General features: G+C 40.9%; 1 protein-coding gene across 8 annotated transcripts in view; it reads right to left on the minus strand.

The window, feature by feature from the left end:
* The window catches only part of ZNF385B (zinc finger protein 385B), a 363,316-nt gene that overhangs the window by 143,716 nt on the left and 199,230 nt on the right, over positions 1–20,370 (minus strand). Inside the window, exon 2 of one of the 8 annotated variants that reach the window (XM_053918818.2) lies at positions 14,986–15,053. The exons of the other annotated variants lie outside the window; for them this stretch is intronic. The gene's annotated coding sequence lies outside the window, so the exon portion shown is untranslated. The remainder of the gene's footprint in view (positions 1–14,985; positions 15,054–20,370) is intronic. 8 annotated transcript variants of the gene reach the window in all.

Raw genomic sequence — 20,370 nt, forward strand, 5'->3', positions numbered from 1 at the left:
ATATAGCAGTGTATTTCCACATATTAAATATTAGTAAGTTTTTTTGATGTATAAATATTTCATTTCTACCACATGCCACTTTACTTACCACTCTTAGGCTGACTAGAAATACTTTATGGTTCTTTTTTCTGTGATGTTTACTTTCTGGTTAAAATAGGACATCAAGATACACGGCTTCTTGTGCTGTTTCATCTATGTTATATATTCTGGTTTACAAACCGAATTAAGTTATCTACTGATTGAAAACTCATTTTGTAAATGTGAAACAACTGATAATTTCCTTAGAATCATCATTATTAATAAGTACGTTTTTAAAAAAATGAAAGAGACCAAGATGTGATTTTGGATTTCAAGTGTATTGTGGGTAGACAGTCATAAAGTTAGGACTTAAAAGCAGTCAGTCACATTAGGCCACCGAAGTGAACGTCACACCGACTGTTTAACAAACAGGTGACCGCAAGCCCCGGTGGTTGTAAACCAGTGCATTGGTGGGTACCCCTATGAACACTTACTGAGTGTTTGGCTCAGTTGGATAAGTGAATGGTCAGGAATCTTGATCCCTTCAGATGCATTTATTTCCATACATTATCAAACAAGCTTAACAGTTACAGGGATAATTACTAATGCGTGTCCTTCAGTAGAGAAGAGAATTCTGACCACTCTTACCTAGCAAACATCAACGGTGTGAGAGGCCTGAAGCCTCTAGTGTCCCAGTGAATCGGGGCAGCGAACACACGAGAAAGCCAACTTTCCTTCCTCTCCACAGGGACTTGAGACCAAGACCTATGAAATCTTCTGACAAGAACATTAATATCTATGTGAGGAGGACTCTTCAGTACCAATGAATTCTGAACTGATTTGTAAACCACCTTTGGAAAACAAGGATCTATTATTTTGGAAGACTGGGTAGAAGTTATTATTTTTTTGTAATAATGTAACAAGTATAAGCAGTAGCTGGCAGTCAACCCATTGGTGGAAATAAACAAAACCCATCTGTCCACATTTATGCAAAATTACCGCCCACGTGCTTGCTGATCAGAGTGGGTCAGATGATGAACGAGGGTAAATCATGTTGCAGCTAGCTGTGCGGCATACGGGCTGAGATTAGAATCTGAAGACGACTTTGAAAAGGACTCTCCTCGTTCAGAGGGAGAAAAAGGTGAAAGGTACCCTGTGACACTGAGCTCCTCCTTGAAAGGCGGCCGGAGTCCAGGCGGACCAAGGGTCCCACTTATTTTTGAAGGCCCTTGTTGTGAGTCTAGGGCTGGGCAGCGGAGGGTCCATGTTCCGCCAGCACGTGTGACACACATGCACTCCTGAAATGCCTCGTCACACATCCCACGTTACAGGATCGATTGCCTTCAGAAAGTGCAGTTTCTGCTTCCTGATTCTTCCTGATGGATTTCTTCTCTTTGGCTCTGAGAAAGAGGTTTTCTCTTTTATGGGTTAGGAGCTGTGGATATCGACAGTTTTCTCAGCTCTAGACAGGAGTTTAGGGAGATTACTAACTATAAAATATGCAAAGACTTTAAATAATGGCTGCGTGTCATTCCAGGTTTTCATTTTTCTGTTCTTAAAAGAGTTTCTTTGACAAAATATATTATTTTATAAAAATAACTGAAGTGTTTCTTTCTTACGCTAAGAGCAGTACAGCTTAATTATAGATTTTGAGGAGCACAGGAAATGATAAAAATGAAACTGAAAATCGATACTTCCGTCGCCTGGGATGAACTACTTTTGACATTTAAGCATTGGTTACATTCTCCTAATTTCCACAGAGCCCAGACAGCGTGCAGCCTGGATGGCCTGCCCACGAACTTCTCGCGCCGGGAGCACTCTGCGAGGGCACACACTGCACGCAGTGCCGTCTGCGGGGTCGTGGGCCTGCCTCACACGGGATCTGCCGCTTCTCCTTTGATATCGCCTACTATTTGCTTACCTAGAGTCACTGAATCAGATTGTTTGGTTTTATGTGGACCTTTTTTCTGACGTGTGCAAGGCTGAGAATGTGGGCATAATCATATTTAATAAGCAGACATGTGAGTGGTATGGGCAAGCACACTGGGTGAGCAGGGATGGGCCTGCACATTTCAGAGGTGAAGTATCAGTAAGTGCACCAGAGATTTCAGTAACTGTGGGGAAGGCAGGCTAGACATCTAGGGGTGGGGAGGAGCTAATGAAATAATACACATGTGGGAATCCTGGGCTCACTCAAAGGAGCAGCAGGTCATAGTGCAGGGAGTGAGGGAGTGACTAGTGAATGCTAAAAAGAGACTCCTAGTCATGATGACAAAATTCTAGGGTGAAGTACGTTGTCTGGCAGAGGGGCGTCTGTGTTTCTGGTGACTGACAAATAAATGCCATTTCTATTTACTGCTACTAATTTACTGAGATGGATTTTCCATACACGGTGTTTGAGACACAAACTGTGTGTCTCTCGGAAATCCTTAACTGTGCCCTCTTTTTCTCTTTCTTGGTCTGTACCCACCCCTTCACTGCCAGACTAGGGTACTGCAACCCAGAAGCACAGGAGTGGCACCTGCCACTGGTATACTGGTATGAACCTGGGTCAGCACAGAGCAGAAGTGCGAATCCTCCTTGCAGACTGGAGAAGGTGTCCCATCTGCTGACTGAGCTGCTGTGTCCTTCCCACACTCACTCTGCAGCCGGCACAGTCTGTCACTGCGTTGCAGCTTCCCTTGTCTGACTTCTCTTCCCCCCTTATTCTTCCTCCTCTGGGCCTGCACTCTCAAATAAAAGCAGAACCTTAATTCCTGCCTCAGGCTATGTTTTCTAGAGCAGTGATTCTCAAATTTTAGTGCAGATACAAATCACTCGGGGATCTCGTAAAATAAAATGCGGATTCTGTGTCAGGCGAGCTGGGACAGAGACCATGATGCCACACCTCAAGCCACTTCCCCAGTGACATTTCTGTCGGCCCTTCACACAGTGAGGTTCCAGGACACACAGAGTAAGAGAGACCTCATCGCCACCTCAATGTCAGCTCTTTAGGGGCAAGACTGTGTGTGCGTGTGTCCCCCCCCCCCTCCGCCCCATTCTATCCCCTGAATCTGCAACAGTAACTAGAATGTAGGAAAGTGTTCAGTCGATATTTCTTAATTGAATAGCAAATGAATGAATTCTCCTACATGAGCAGTAAATCCTAGTCATGGTGAAAATTTCTAATTTTTTTTCAAATGTCAGATTTATGCCAAATTTCAACTACTGTTTCTACAGATTAAGAAAACCCATACAAATCTGGAGATTTTTCATACACACACACACACACACACACACACACACATTTGTTGTTCCTGTACAGCTGTCTCCATTTTTCCACCACCACTCCCCCCTCCACCTGCCACCTTTAGTTCTTCCCCACTTTGGCTTTGTCCATGTGTCGTTTATGTATGTTCCTTGACAACCCTTTCCATTTTTCCCCTGTCATCCCCTGTCCCCTCCCCTCTGGTTACTGTCAGTTTGTTCTTTGTTTCCATGTCTCTGGTTATATTTTGTGTGCTTGTTAGTTTTGTTGACTAGGTTCCACTTATAGGTGAGATCATATGGTATTTGTCTTTCACTGCCTGACTTACTTTACTTAGCATAATGTTCTCCATTTCTATCCATGCTGTCACGAAGGGTAGGAGCTCCTTCTTTCTTTCTGCTGTGTAATTTTAACATTCAAAATTCTAGGGCAAATTACATTATTTGGCAGTGGGTTTTCTCTATTCTTAATGACTGACAAATAAATGTTTGCAATGGACTGAATGCTTATGTTCCCCCCAAATTGTGAGAAATAAATTTGTTATTTATAAGCCATTCAGTCTATGGCGTACTCTGTACAGCAGCCTGAATGCACTAAGAGAATGTTGAATGTCAAAAATAGCTATACACTTATATGACCCTCAAATCAAGGGGTTAAAGCTACAAGCCAATTAAATGTAAGAGTATATTTTAGAAACTGGTTGCTGGTTTGAAGCGTAGATGGACAGTACTGAGGTATCTAGTTCAAGAAAGATCCTGGTAGGTTTCCAGGAGCCAACCCTTCTTTTGAAAGCCTGGTTGACTTGTGAAACAGGTGACAGGCAGCAAAGAGAAATGTGCTTAAGATCCGTTATACTGGTAGCATCCCATGCGTACTTATCTAGCACTCCACTTTTCATATAATGCCTTTTATTACAGAGGGTAAATGGCAGTTTTCTGTTGAATTTTAAAATAGTGCCTCATGTATAATTCATCAAAACTGCCAGGAGCATCAACATCCTCCTTTGGTATTCGTCCTACTTAAGGAATGTGACACATTAGACTTCTGTGATAGGTGTTATGCCCATTATTGGATGTAATTGACCTTGTCCTACTGTCCCTTCCTTTGTTACCAACAATCATTTATACATTTAAGATGTTTCAGCTGGCATCAGGAGCTATTCTTGTTACACTTTTACTGTTGTCATAGAGACGCAGAAACAGCTGAGCAGATTTTCACATATGGTGTTCCTGATGGAGGGGTGATACTCACCATGCTACTCTACATCACTGGATTCATTTCTAAGTGGTTGAGTCAAGGTCAGGCCCTCCCCTTTGAATTTTAAGGAATTTCCGAAGACCACAAGAATCTTTACAGAAACTCTCACCTGACAGACTGTCATTTACAGGGTTCTCCAAGTGTGGTCCTTGTACCAGGAGCATTGGCATCACCCACTAACTTATTAAAAATGCAAAGTGTTCAGTCCTGTGATGGTTTACTAGCTCAATTAGCTGGTAGAACGTTTCTGTCTGGATGTATGTGTGAGAGTGTTTCTGGGAGAGATTCACATTTGAATCAAGAGACTGAGAGTAAATCCACTCTCACCAGTGTGAGCAGACATCCTCCAATCTGTGGAGGACCCACACGGAACAGAAGATGGAGCAAGGCTGAACTCTCTCCTTGAGCTGGGACTGTCATCTTCTCCTGCCCTTGGACCTTGGAGCTCCTGGTTCTTGGACCTTCGGGCTCAGGCTGAATTATGCTATTGACTTTCCTGGTTCTCCAGCTTGCAGAGAACATATCGTGAGATTCCTTAGCCTCCATAACCATGTGAGCCAATTCCTATAATAAATGTTCTCATATATCTCTGTCTCATCTCCATCTCCATCTCCATCTCTGTCTCTATCTCTATGCTATTGCTTCTATCTCTCTGACTAATAGAGGCTCCATTCCAGGTCCATTACTTGGGAAACGCTGCAGTCTGTGTTTTAACAAGTCCTCTAGGTTATTATGATGCATGCTAAAGTGTAAGAAGTACTTCTCTTCTAGGCATCCTCCTGTCTCTAAAGATAGTTTTGATGAGAAATATTAAGATACTCAAGCATCCAGAGATAAACTGAATGCTAATGTTCTACATAAGGATATGTGAAAATCTAAGGTATAGAACAGCAGTTTCAGAATTGGGTTTGCACTATATATAGTACCATGGAAGAGGTTCTTATTAAAAATACGTAAGTCTTAACCCCGCCCAGACTTAGTGAATCAGAGTGTCTGAGTTGGGGCTGATTGCCTCTCACGGGGCATGCCAGACAGTCCTGAAGCATTAATTATGATAACCATAGAATAAAGTATAGCTTATGTTAACATCAGTCATCTCTGGGTGATGGGACCAAGAACAATTATTTACTATATACTTTTTGAAATTTTTCAGTTGGATGCAATGATTATATACTACTTTTAATATCAGAAAATAGCAACAAAGTAATTATTTTAAAAGGATAAAGCAGACTAACTGGCATCAACTCATTTTGGAGACTTGAGGGATTGGTGTATTTTCTTTGTATTACTTGTATCTGAGTGACGAAGAGCTTAGATCCTGGAGTAGTAGTACTGCCTGGGCTCAGATCCTAAAGGCTTGACTACCAGCTGTGCAACTTTCCTCCAGAAGCCTCACTTTCCTCCCCTCTTCGGCAGAGGTAGAAATAACAGTGTCTATTCATTGTTGTGAGAGTTAAATGAGAGTATTTAGCACAGTGCTTGGCACATAATGAGAACTGAGAACATTAGCCACTCGTAATACAAGGATATCTATGTTTTATGGCTCTTCTTAACTCTATCTTCTGTAAGTCCTCTATTAGTTAATCATTCATTTTAATTGTAATTGGCCATGATTCTAAGTGATAGATAGACGTCTGTCTCCCTTCCTGTATGAGAACCCTTCTTCACTCCTCTCATCCAACTGCTGTCCCTTGCCACGACCCTGACTGCCCCGGGTCTGGACAAAAGTCCCTGTCTTTGCTCTTTTTCCCTCCAGTACCCAGCACCTTCATGGTTCCACTTCCCCCTTTTGGTTTCATGTCTGTTACCTATACCATATTTATTTGACCCACGGCAAAGGTTGCAACTGCCAGTTATCTCAGTGTATTTAAGAAATGTTTGCTAAATTCTCTTAGGTCAAAAGTTCAGCATCACAGCTATTTTTTTCATCTTGGACATAATTAATGATTAGAGTTTCTGAGACTCTGTCAAACAGAACGCTTGTGAGTCTGAGATTAAGAATTGATTTTTTTAAAAAATCATTCCTGGGTCGGTAGGTCCAGGACAGGTGCTGATGCTGTGCCGGGTGCAGCCCTGCTGGGTGCTACTGCAGTCACGGTTTTAGGTGCCCCAGCAGCCCAGCCACACTGCTCTTTTCAAAGGCAGGTTTGAATGTGCGAAAGACCGAGGGTCTGATTGGGATGTTTCCCCCCAGATTTAATCAGAGAATGGTAAAACACTTAGAAAAGGAGCTTAGGAGAAAAATTTATCTACTTTCTACTGTCTGGAGTACTTTTTTGTTGAACACAAACACTTTAAGGCAGTGGTTTTTATATTTTAACATGCACGAGAATGCCCTGAAGGGCCACTGTAGATTGAATGTGTTGTCTACCACCCCCCATTCATGTCCTGAAATCCTAGCCCCTAAGGTAACAGTATTAGGATGAGGGGTCTGTGGGAGGCGATGAGGTCATGAGGGCAGGGTCCTCATGAGAGGGACTACACCCTTACAAAAGAGATCTCACAGAACTCTTTGGCCCCCAGACACCAAAGCTACCAGTGAACTTGGACTTCCCAGCCTACTGACTTGTGAGAAATACATTTCTGTTGTTTATACGCCACCCAGTTTATGGCACTTTTGTTCTTGTTGTTCTAACAGCAGAGATAGGCAAGAAGGACTTACTATAGCAGGTTGCTGAGTTTCTGATTCAGTAGGCCTAGAACGAGGCCTGAAAATTGCCATTTCTGACTAGTTCCAAAGGGGTGCTGGTGGTGCCAGTTCAGGACTAGCTTGGAGGACTACTCTCTTAAAGAATTTATTCATAAGACTCTTGAGTACTTCATCCCCCTAAAAGGGCATGGGGGGGGGAGTTAATATTTAGCTTCACTAGGAGCCCTCCACTAACACTCCTCTGTTTTTCTTGCTCTCTCTTCCTTTTCTTTTCTTCCTCCTGCTTATTGAATATTACCCAGATCTGCCAGTTCTAGCCTGAGAAAGTGGTTACTCCCATACTCAGTAAATTTCTGAAGATCTTATTAAGGAAGAATAAAAAACATTTTGAAGCCTGGCCTTAGAAAGTCTGATACGAGTTAACCAATGATTATAATTTTAACAGCAAAATATAAAATGTAGCTCTACTGATGCCAACCTCGGTAGTGTTGCCAACTTGTTTCCCATCGCACCTCCTTTTTCTCCCATCAGTACCTGTGCTTCAGTCCCACCCTCCGCTTTTACACTCCCAGCTTCCCCTGCCCTGAATGTCGGCGTCTGTCCTGTCGACCCCTGTCCGTACTTCTCTCGAAACACAGCTTCCTGAGATTCAACGCCTCCAAAACGCCTTTCTTTAGAAACTCTGACCCACACAAATAATTCACTTGTTTTGCTTTCTAGTGGGCAAACACAGTTCTGAGTTCCGATATTTCATTTTCTAGTATCTTCTGGCCAATTTGTTTTTTATTTTGCTATCTTCCTCTGACCATGGTGCTCTTCTCCTGAAATCGGGAAATTACAGGGAAACAAAACAAACTGCCAACAGTGTCTCCCTTCATTGCCTGAGCTTCCCCACAAATGCTGCACAGGGCTGGGGTGGGGGCAGGGGCAGGGGCAGGGGCAGCCAGGCTATCCCTGAGCAGAGACCTAGGGCAACAGGACAGCAACAGACCTGGCTTTCCTGCCTCTAAGTTAAAAGTCCACACTTCCACTACTGGCAAAGACAAATTGCCCGTAATTATCTTGGCTTCAGTGGCTCCAGATCCAAAGCGTAATGTGCTCATGCTTCCCTTCTGCTTAGAACAGACACAATTACCATGCTTAGGGAGGTAGCACAGCCAGAAGGGTGGTTGCTTTAGTTTTGCACTTAATTTTTGCTTCAATGTCCCGAGAATATATTACACAGCTAGTGTAAAACGTAAAACAGCACCTGGTCTGTTTACTAACACAATACTATAAAAGTAAAACATAAATTTCTTTCAAAACTGGATTACTGGGCCTTAGGACAAAACTCAGCCATGAATTATCACCTCACATCCGTAATTACCACAATAATTTGAGAGTGGAATAGATGCCAAACGACCCCGCACAGCCAGGTTAGAGTTCCCTGCTGTGCAGATGGACATTCCAGGTGCATCTTGACACTGCGTTGCAGTGACTGTCAAAAGCACAGCGAGGGCCCACGAAGCCGGCGACAGCCAATCAACTCAGGGGCTCACAGGCTTCCGGGGGCAAAACAGACTCCACATTTGTTTTATGGAAGTGATTTATTCTACTGGGTCAGTGGTGTTCACAGTTTTATTACCTTTAGTGACCCCCCTTTTTTAAAAAAAACTTTAATGTGCAACATGCATACCTAAAAGCTCTGGCAGAAGCTGGATGACCAAGCTCTGTCTGATTTCTGCTCTGTGCCCCCATCCAGCCAAGTACCTCTGTGAGGCGCTCCAGCACCTCCTCAAACCTGTACCACTGCACAGAGCAGAGGTGAAGAAGCATCACTGACACCTTACTGGTTGACAGCAAAAACAATCACTGAATATTAAGACACGAGGATACAATTCCAAATCTTTCTGTACTCATGCACCTGAAAGGTAGGTTTATTTATGGAGAAGGAGGCACACTCTTATTATACACCAGCCTGGGAACATATTTCTGTCAATTCTCAACATTCCAACCTGCTTCTTTGAAGGCTATTGTCTCCAAACTAGGTAGTGTGTATGAAAAAATGCACATAGAAGTAAGTGACAGTTCCATTAACCTCAACAATTACTATGAAAGCATTCATTCAGCACAAAGTTTGAGTCTTGTGGCACAATCACGAGGCTTGGAGCCAAAAAGATATGAGATGGAATTCCAGTTGTTATTTACATACTAACTAGGCGGCCTTGGCAAGTCTATCAACCTTTCTGAATGTCAGTTTCTGATTTAAAAATTAAAAAAAAACATTGTATCTGGTAGTGAAGTTCAGATGGTGACTAGTCAACTTTCTGTTCTGTGTCTCATGAGTGATTAGCTAGGATTAGAACTTCTTTCCCCTTGAAACTAGCTAGACACAGAGATAGACTTTGCCTGTTCACCTGAGTGAGATGTCCCCTGGCCGCAAAATCGCAAATGCAAATTCCCCACTCTGTAGAGACATACTCTCAACTTCAGGTCTGGAACACTCTCCCTACTGCAATTGCTTGAATAAAATCAATTTCCTTACATTGTTGGGTTTTGTTTTTGATATTATATATGTGGAAATGCTTGGCACATAACTAGTCCTCAGTAATCGGAAGCTTTTATTAAGCGCCTTCTACAAAGGGAGCTCTGACTGTAACCAATGGAGGGCACAGAGACGAGCAGGGCGCATCCTTTGCACTGGCATCCGCTGAATCCACTAATCCCATGTATTTATGACAGCAAACGTTATTTTTGGTAAGTTTTCCTGACTCCCATTATGATAACCTAGTTTTGGCAGATCCGTAAAAAATACAGGGTGGGGCAAAGTAGGTTTACAGTTGTTTATATGGAAAATAATGCGATAATTCATGAAGAATAATATAAGAATAAACTCCGTTTCATGTACTCCCAACTATAAACCTTTTTCTTCATTATGTATGAATTAACTCACAAACTATTTTAATGTAAACTTTATAGTCATCTAGTCCAAAAAACTATATATAGAGAGTTGAGTTATAATATGCATCCCAATTTTTAAAGACTTTTATGAGGTGGCTTCATCTCCATAAAGCCTTCTCTAATTTCTGTAGTTAGAAATAATCTCTAGTCTCTGTGGTCCAGCTTGCATTTTTCTGTATTTTCTCTAATACCATCTTTCACATTATGTTCTACAATAGTCTGAATTGTGTATGTATCTGATTTTTTCCCCTGGATTTTAGTTGCCTGAGAGTAGGTACTGTGTCTTATTTTCCACGGCACAATGTCTGAGGCAAAGAAGATACTTAATTAGTGTTTGCCAAATTGAGTCTGTATAATCTCCGATGCTTTGGGTCACACTGACCAGGCTAAGAGAAGACTAAGTAATCAAGACAGGACAATAGAGAAAGGGGTGAAGAAAGAAGGGGAAGGTGAAAAGATAACACTGCGTTGGGAAATCTAACAAGGTAACATTACACAGGAAACATGCATACTAAATAACTTTTAAATAGAGAACACACTCCAACTCTATGTATCTATACTACATATAGCTTCCGATAAGCGGCCTGTGGTCAAGGTGTTGAGAAATTTCACCTACACTGACAAGTCAGAATCAGGAAGTGATAATAACAGTAAGGTTGTGATACATAATGTTCCTTTCAACAGCAGGTCAGCAGTGGAATGCTAATAAATGTTAACAACTACATCGAGGGAGAAGGAGCCCTGATTTGTAACACTGCCAATTTCTATGGTGGAAATACTCCCACCACGGCTGATATTAAGCTACTAAGATGTTACTTAACGTAAATTCGGGGAGAGATGCACACAATTGGCTCTCCCAAGCCAGTGAGCGCTGGCTCCACCAAAGGTGGTTCCATGGCACCACCGACAGTGCCCTTCCTCCTCACCTGCCTTTCCTCACTTCCTTCCAAGGAAGAGGGACGGAACTTTCACAGGTCTGGGGGAAAGGGCCGCTAAGGAACAGGTCCCCCTGGGAGTTCTGGCCCTCAATTTCCCGTGTGGGGTTGTGTTTTGGTCACAGTGGTTCACCGCCCATTTATACCCTCCATCTCACTTTTCAGTGAGGCCTGAAAATCCAAAACCACTTTGGAAATAAAATGAAAACCTATCATCTCCTTTTAGGCCACTGATGAAAATGTTAGGAAGACTTCCTTTATGATAAATGTTACTCTCAATTTGACAAAATGATGTGAGTTTAGCCTCTCTGAATCTTACAGAAACTATAAATTATATATGAGAAAGACTGAAGCCATTAAATTATCAGTTTTTTGTTTGTTTTTGCTTCTCCACTGTTATACTAAGCTATGACTTTCTAGCTACAAGTTGTAGTTCCTCAGTTGAGCCAACATTTGGTTATTAGAAATCTAATGCTTTTTTCTCTTAACACAAAATATGCTGAAATAAAATGAAAAAATTAGCATGGTTCAGAGCACTCATGCAAATTAGTAAGGGCTCAAAGACCCATGCATGGGAATGAATCAGATCTCAAGAGGTGCAACAACGAATGAAAATGTAACACAACAGCCCACCCCTGGAACTCGTTCAGGGTCATCACCATCAGATGCATCATTGCCCTGACATCTGTCAGCCTAGCTTGGGCTGGTGTTGACAATGAGCCCATGGAGTGTCCTGGATTTCCCTTCAAGGACGTGCAGTGAAATCCAACCTTTTGCAATATATACTTTGTGGCATACGATGGCACTGGCAAATGCCTATGAAAACCTCCTCGGAATAACTCAGAGAGGTACTAAAGTTAAAAATAAACTGCAATTTCTAAGTTTAGGCTAGAATGCCTTAGGAAGGCATCCTCCAAGGAAGATTTGAAGAAGTTATTTTGGTTCCAACTCTCTATTTGAGAATCTTGCAGGAATTACTTAGGTTCTCATTCTGCATTTTCAGCACCCTGTATCATTTTAAGCTACATGTGAGAATGTTTAATCACAACTAGTTGGGTAATCTTCCTGTGTCCCCATTAGTATAACTGCCACACCAGAGTGTGGGCTCGCGTGATTCCTGCAATGAGCATTGTCAGTGGACAAGAGACAGAGGGAAGACTGGCCTGCACCCTGGAGGAGCCGCAGCCATGTAAAGGCTGGAGTGGCTGGCAGGGCGCCAGGTGAAGGGACAGGCTCACACAGCTGGTGCTTACAAAGGGCCAGGTTGTGTGTTACCATCATTATGAAGGCTTCCCTGGGAGCTCTCAGAGGGCAGACACGTGCTCAATTCCCAAACACTTAGATTCACTTTCAATTATTCCATTTAAATTAGAAGCACCAACAACCAGATGAATTTGATGTCAGACGTAACAGGAATAAAATCCATTACCACAGAGTGGTGGTGTGGCTACTTCGTTGCCTCCTGAGAAGTACAGATGCAAGAACGGGGCTCAAAGAACCAGAAAGAAACTTATTGCCTGAGTATGTTTCTTCCTCTGACCTTGCTTGTCTTTATGATACATAAGGGTGTGTGTATGTCTATCTATGTGTGCAAAAGTATGTATTTAGATATGTGCATGTTTACACATATTGTGATTTTTATTAATAATTCAGCTCTATTTCTTATTTATTTATGCCATAAGCTGTGATAACTCCTTTCTGGCAGGTGGAATATGAATAAATATATAACCATATGAATAAATGTGGTCAAATAGTATGTTAGGGTGAACTTCAGTCACTATTACTATTAACAGTAACTACTTAGTAAGCTCCTACTACTGTGTGTGCAGGCACGTGATGGTGAGAAGATAAGAGAGCCTAAGGCAAAGCTCCTGACCCTCACACTATTGACATTCAATTGAGATAATAGGGTTGGTACATAAGAACATAATAAATACACTGTAGCGTAATATATGTTATATGTATGTATACCCCCCACAGACATATGTGTATATTGATAAGCCAAGGTCAAAAAGTATTCTTCCTGCTTCAGAAAGAGAGAAATTAAAACAGACAGGTGTATCTCTACAACCACATCGTAAAAGTGCAAATCGTTTCTCCGAATGATCTCCTTTCCCCGTGAGGCTTAGGCAGACTCACAGCTTCCCCTCTCCCCTGCAATCCAGGATGATTTTGTTTAAAACAACATTTCATGAAGATTTCTTAATCCAGATATCATTTAGATATGTACCACAAAAGGGAGAGTTGTTGTTTTCTTTTCATGGACTTTTTTATTGCACATTTTAAAGCATCTTAACATTTTAATTTATTTTATTTTTTTCCTTTTTATTGAATTTATTGGGGTGACACTGGTTAACAAAATTGGTCTCAATGGGCTCAGTGACAAATTTGACTTCACAATTCAGAATGTACATACACACGGAACTGAAACATGTCTCACAGAACATCCTAGATCCTTTTCATGTGTGATGCATTCTGTTGTTTCCTCTATTTTGCTCCATTTCATTTCTTAAAACATTCGTATTGTGACCCATTAAGTTAACTATAGTATGAATAGCACTGTTTTCAGGAAACAGGAAGATTTAATTGTCAAAAGGTAAATGCTTTCATTTTCTGAAGGAAAACTATTCTTTTAAAATCAAAGGCAATTGGGCCGAATTTGGAGGGATGATAGAGCACATTGCTTCTTATCTACTAAGTATTTGCTCAGAAATTCAAAATATGTAGAGTCATGATTCATGGAGCTCTCGCTTGCAGGGGAAAACACCCCAAGTTGTGTTCCCTGGAGGAGCACTCCAACCCACACGTGCAAATCGAATTCTAAATGCCTTTAGTCTCAGTGCTCCGCATTCTGAATATGGGCTGAACGCACGGTGCAGCTTCTTTCCAGCCTTCGGTACAGTGAACTTTAAAAACATTTTTACGTATGCATCCAATTCACTGATTCTTCAAACTGCATCACTGATGAATCAGTGATGACCTTAATTTTAGATTTCTACACAGAAAAAAAATACATTGTTCAGGGGGAAAAAAGGAAAAAACCCTTTTAAATTAACTGACATCATGTTTAATCGCCTAATTTAAAAACTTTTGAAAGTAAAATGCTACTATTATTCATAACTCTGCTCAAATAAAAATCGAAATTGTGAATGGAAACGTTTCCAATTTGCCAACATAACCTTTAGGTTTATACATTTCAGCCGGGTCTTAACATTCCCTAAGGGAAGATTAAGTAAGTTAGAGGCATTTACCATGCCAGCTCTAGGATAATACTTAATTCTCACCGTGTATTTGCAGGGCCAGATCACACTGCATAGAAATCCCACTTTAATGGGTAGTTCCATTATAGCTACAATCATATCACTTCCTGGCCTACCTATTAATAGCTGACCAATTAGAGCTTGGTGAGCTTCTGGCAGATTTATGACTGTGTCTGAAACCTGCAATTTTAACTAATTACAGAAATTCTAGGCAGGAAGCCCTCTGAAAGGATGATCAGCCTCATCCCTTTCCTTTAAAACTGTGAAACCACCCCAAACCAAGAGTTCTCTCTTCTATTTTAACTTGAAGAGGAGAAGGGATATGAGTTAGCATAAAGGATCGCTCACTATGTCACTGCAGTAATAGAAGGTCCATTACCTGTGTGATCTCATTTCATCTTCTATCTTAATGTGCAGTGGTAGGAATGATTATCTCCATTTTATAGAGGGGAAGCTGAGGGAAAACCAAGGAAGCTGATCCAGGACGTGGAGTGTACAGTGGAGCTGGGATCTCACCGAGAGTCTGACTCCAAAAGGAATGGGTCTGTTCTCTCTCCCAGCAGGGAGCTGCAGCCGGCCACACCGGCTCACGAGAGCTGAAGGGGCCCAGCTCTTCCCAACTCCACCTTCTGTGACATCAAGTCAACAGGCTGGAATCAGCCGTGGAGGAGTACTTACACTGTGCAGATGGACAAGCCTTGCAAATCAGGGCTTCTTCGGAGGGTCATTTACCAGCACACCACCACCTACATATAACATTTGTATTTAATATTTCACAAATGTCATGGCTGGACGTTTCTGATGGTCAATCTTTTTTCATTTTCAAAAACAAATAATAAGAGTACAGGTATAAAATCTCTCAGTGCGTGCTCCTCACATTTACTCCCTGTGTACTTTGCCCGCCATTAAGAAAAACTTCAGTCATTTGAAAGTAGTTGCGATACTATAATGATCCCTACGTCCACACCAACCAAATTTAGTCACTGTTAACATACGCCAACCTTATTTCACTGGTACTTCCCAAACTTTTTTCTTCCCAGGTTATTTGAAACAAATATCAGAAATTAGTTCATTTTATTTGTAAGTACTGTATATTATTTTGGTTTTCTCAGAGATAAAATCATTTTAAAACATTATAATTCCATTATCACACTTCAAAGTTATCAGTAATTTATTAATATCATCTAATACTCTGTCCATATTGAACTCTTCCCACTTGCCTCAAAGCTGCTTGTTACAAAGTTGCTTTGTTCAAATCAGGAATTGAAGTCCACATATACATTTGGATAAAATGTATCTTAGATATTAATTTATCTTAATATGTTAATTTAATTTTTAATAGTCTCCCTACCTATTTTCCTCTTGCCATTTGTTTATAGAAGAAATTGAGTCATTTGTCCTACAGAATATCTTACGTTGTAGGTTTTGCTGATTGGACTCCATGGTATCACATAACATGTTTCCCTTTCTTCTGTATTTCTTAAAAATTGACAGACAGACATTGAGGTTTGGACAGATTCATGTTCTACTTTTTGACGTATATTTCACGGGTGGGATTGTACATCCGCTAGTGCATCACATTAGAAGGTATATAACATCTATTGTCCCTATTTTTGTAATTAGTGGGCTTCGGTGTTCCCAGTCTAGTGCACCTCCTAAAAAGATCCCACGTCAGCCTGTCACGAAATGGTTTCAGAAGCATCGATGATCATTTCCTGGATTCATGCGTCAGCAGTGGCTGCAGAACAGTGAAGGCTTGGTCCTTTCTTTCCTTCTGCATTTATTAGCCGGGATATCTTTTATAAAGCAGACAATTTGCTTATCAACTCTTTGGTTAACCCAAATTACAGGTTTTCAGGAAAGGCAGAATAAATGTGTATTTCTTTACCTTTATCAACCAATTATTTGAATGAATTTATGCCCTCATATCCTTAAAAGTGGTCAAAGAGGTTTTGGGGTTTTACTTTTTCCTATCCTTTTGCAATCGTAGATTTTAATATACTTCACGTGTTTCAATAATCCTTTCAAATTGGTTCATGTATCTTTCTGACACAACCCCAGGGATTTTTGATACCTTCCTTGCCTTCTAGTGTATTCCATGCTCTTGTACCTTTCCTGCCCCACTTCTAGAAGCAGATATTTTTCTGACGATCCTGGTTTCTTGTTGTGGAAAGTGGTTCTTCCTACCACTTAAACGCATTTTCTCTCACCCAGGAGAGATTCTCAGCCAGAATACTCCGAGCACTCTCAAAATACAGATGGGGTATAAAGGACTGCCAACCAGCTTCTGACGTTTTATTTCTTAGAGCAAAAGTTGCCATCTTATTACAGAATCTATCAGGTTAAATGTATACAATATAACCTTTACTGTAACCTAACTCATTATTGATTACCTTAAGCATATGAAGAGTGACTATCTATAAGACTATACTGTATACATGCTTTATATATTATTAGAGGATTGGGCAGATCCAGATTTTGGGAGGTCTGAAATCTAAACAATTGGGAGGAAGCTCTCCTTTAGGAAATGAAATTACTTGCAAATACAAAATTAGACAAGAAAGTGAAAATTTATTTAGGGTGAGAAAAAAATCACCGCAAATTACAAATGTAGAGAAAGCTTAAAAATACAATAGAAATCAGAAAATATAAAAAGTGACATATTTTTATTAATTTACTCCTACATTTTTGGTTGCCTTCTCTTTGATCACTTTTCATATAATAATGATTTTGTGATATCATTCCATAGAAAGATCAGAAAGATAATTCACTCTTTTGTCTAGTATGGTTGAGCAGACTGCCCCTTAATTTTTGCAAGCTGGGGTGCCTAAAAGCTTGTGACTTAATATACAAACATACTCTTACCTGTAGGATTACCATGGTTTGTGTCTTATTGGGGAACTTTGGTAAATTCTATTTTAAGCAATTCCACTTTAAAAGGGAAAAATGTATGATGAATTTATAACTCTACACACCAGTATATTGTCTAGTGTATTTCTGATAGGCAAGAACTTGTGACTAGGGATCAAACAGAACTAAATCATCCGGTTACAAGTTTACATGTCTGGTGATTGAAAGGAATTTGATACAGATCAGCTTCTGATTCTGTATATTTCAACTGTTATTTCTCCTCTGCTGCCTGTGTACGTCGAGGGTTGGGTACTCTAAGACACTTTCATAACACCGTATAGCCTATGGCCATGTTCAGGGAGTCAGCTAAGTAGGTGAAAGGACTCAGAAGCCTTTCCCTCGCTGGGACGCCTGGAAATAGCTTACGTATACACTGAAGCGATTGCAGACTCCATATAGAGCCCACCAAATGCACAGTAAATATATCTCCAACCTTTTGTCCTCTATGCCCAAAGCTACCTCCAATCCCACTCAAAGTGAGAAAAGGGAGATGGAAGGGAAGTTGGAGGAGAAGGAAACAGTGTTTTTTTCCAATTGCAGTGAAAATACCTTACTTGAGCAGATATTACAAAAACATACCCCACCCAAACACACTGGTCAGACCCCCCAGGGCCTTGGAAGGGCCCATGAAAGTGAGGGGTCCTTTGGTTTAAGCTTCATTGGGTTCACAGTAAGTATCTGTTGCAAGAGAAAATCGTGGCCTGCCTTCTCAGTTTTTTTATTTCCTATTTTACAGATTCCCAGTCCTGGAACATGTATGTACTGTTTGGCTCTGGGCCCATCTGCAGGTGACTCCAGTGCACACAGACAGAAGTCCAGGATTCCCATGCCCATCCCCTGTTCTTCACCAGCTCCTGCTCTGGAACGCAGAAGCATCCTGATTTTGCACTGTCTTGAAAGCAATTCCTATCAGTAATGAATGAGTAATGGTATCACATATAATTTTTCTCCTATCCAAACTCCTCCCTGGTAGAATCAATAGTTTATATGAATCTATAGTTTATAAGAAGCTGTGGATTAAATATACAGGACATCTATATAAATATATCCAGCCACTGTTGGCAAAAGCCAAGATTACAAATGAAAACTTTAAAAGGTTGTAGCAAATATTTCTAGCTAGTATTTTGGTTTGCATTGTAACATACTCACTAGCAAGAATAAGAACAACATACTATTTGTTATAGGGTGCTGTGTCTGCTAAGCCTGGGAGGTGCACGCAAACATTTCAGGAAAATTTCCAGAGCTATTATTAGACATAACACAGACTTTCCTACCTTGTTTCAGCCCGGACATCCCTGGAAGGGGCCCTGGCAATTATAGCAGCCGGCATGCTCGGCATCCCGATGGGCAGTCAGCCCTGAGCCCAGCAGCGGCAACAGGGTTTTATGGGAGGAATTTTTGTTTTTATTTTTCAGATACTTCAAAAGAAGGACAAGGTCATTCCCAATGCCAGAACTTCTAGCTAAGCCATAACTTTTCCTTGTGTATCAACAGTACTGAGAGAAAAAAAAAAATACAAAAAACCCCAACAACCTTCCCCTCAACACCAAAAACCTGTTACTACGAAAATAAGTCTTTAAAAGCAGGAGCTCTGGATATCCAGAATCCACCACCCCAAATCACAGGCAATATTAATTTTGCACTTACTATTCATCAGGCACTGAGCTAAGTGCCTTATATTAAACTTTGCAGTACCCAGAGTTTACACATGAGGAGGACGAGAGAGGAAAAAAATAACAAACTGGACCAGGTTATAACCTGCAAGTGGTCAGGATTTGACCTCAGGCAATCTAATTCCATTGACAATTTGTCACTTCCTGCTCTACACTGCCTTGCAGTGCTAGTATGCTTGAAAAAACACTTCTCTTGATCTTGATCTTGAAGTAGTAATAACAAATTTAAATCTTAATTAATTAATTATTTGAGGGAGGGGATGGGAGGCGGAAAGACAGGGAGAATAACATTGAACTGAGAGAGAACCACTGATCGGTTGCCTTCCGTATGCGCCCCTACTGGGGACTGAACCTCCAACCCAGGCGTGTGCCCTGACCGGGAATCAACCAGGGACCTTTCAGTTTGTGGGATGATGGCCAGCTGAGTCACACCAGCCGGAGCCAAGGAAAAATATTTATGCTTTCCCTCTCTTAATTTCTAAACAGATCTTGCATATTATGACGACACTGAATTTTGCATATAGTTAGTAATGTAACATGTAGATTTTTAGCATTTAAAAACAGTAGTTTTGCATATTCAAAACTATCATTGCAAAATAAATTCTTAAATCAATTATATTTTTTAAAAAGTAAAGCTATATCAAGCTGATAAGAATAGGAAAAAATCCAATGTTAGCTGTTTTTTACAAACATTCTGATTATAGAGAGACACATATTCTAAAGACGGAACTGCAGGAAATCTTGAACCCGACACAGTTAGGTTTGTTCTTGGTGGCAGTACTGGTGTGGCAGATCTGAAGCTACTTTGTGTGCACTGTAGGACTGAGGAAAACATAAATACAGGGTGGAAGAGAAGTAGGTTTATAGTTATTTGTATGGGAAGTAATACAATAATTAATAAATAATAATACAAGAATAAACTCTGTGTTTCACATACTTACAACTGTAAACCTACTTTTGCTTTACCCCGTATATTGATTGTTACTGTGAAGTATGAGAATTCTAACTTAAGAGAACAGACACCCAAATATGGAATGGGGGAAGGAGAGAAGGATGCTGGAATGAAGTCAATGGTAGCAGCACAGAGGTACTCTACTATATAGCTCTAACCATCCTGGACACATATAGGTACATGTATACGCATATGTAGGGGTGCGTGTGTGTACTTTTTATTATTCACTAAAAAAGGCCTAGAAACGATGATAGTCCAGTAGCACTGAGCAAACCTAGTGTCCAGGTCTGGGCTTTAGAACAAGGCCTCCTGGGACAGGAAGTCAGGAGTTAAGCCGGAAGTATCTGGATGTGCCACAGAGAACGTGCACACACTGATGAGGACACGCCAGAAAGAAACAGACACATTTGCAAGGCCTCCCCCAGTCACACTTGGTACAGTTTGAGCATCAAGTAGATAAGAGAAGCATCAAGAGAAGAAGAGATTACAACAATGTTGAATCGAAAAGTGTATTCATAAATACACAGT

This window comes from Desmodus rotundus, chromosome 2 (genome assembly GCF_022682495.2).
Source record: "Desmodus rotundus isolate HL8 chromosome 2, HLdesRot8A.1, whole genome shotgun sequence".
Lineage (NCBI taxonomy): Eukaryota > Metazoa > Chordata > Mammalia > Chiroptera > Phyllostomidae > Desmodus > Desmodus rotundus.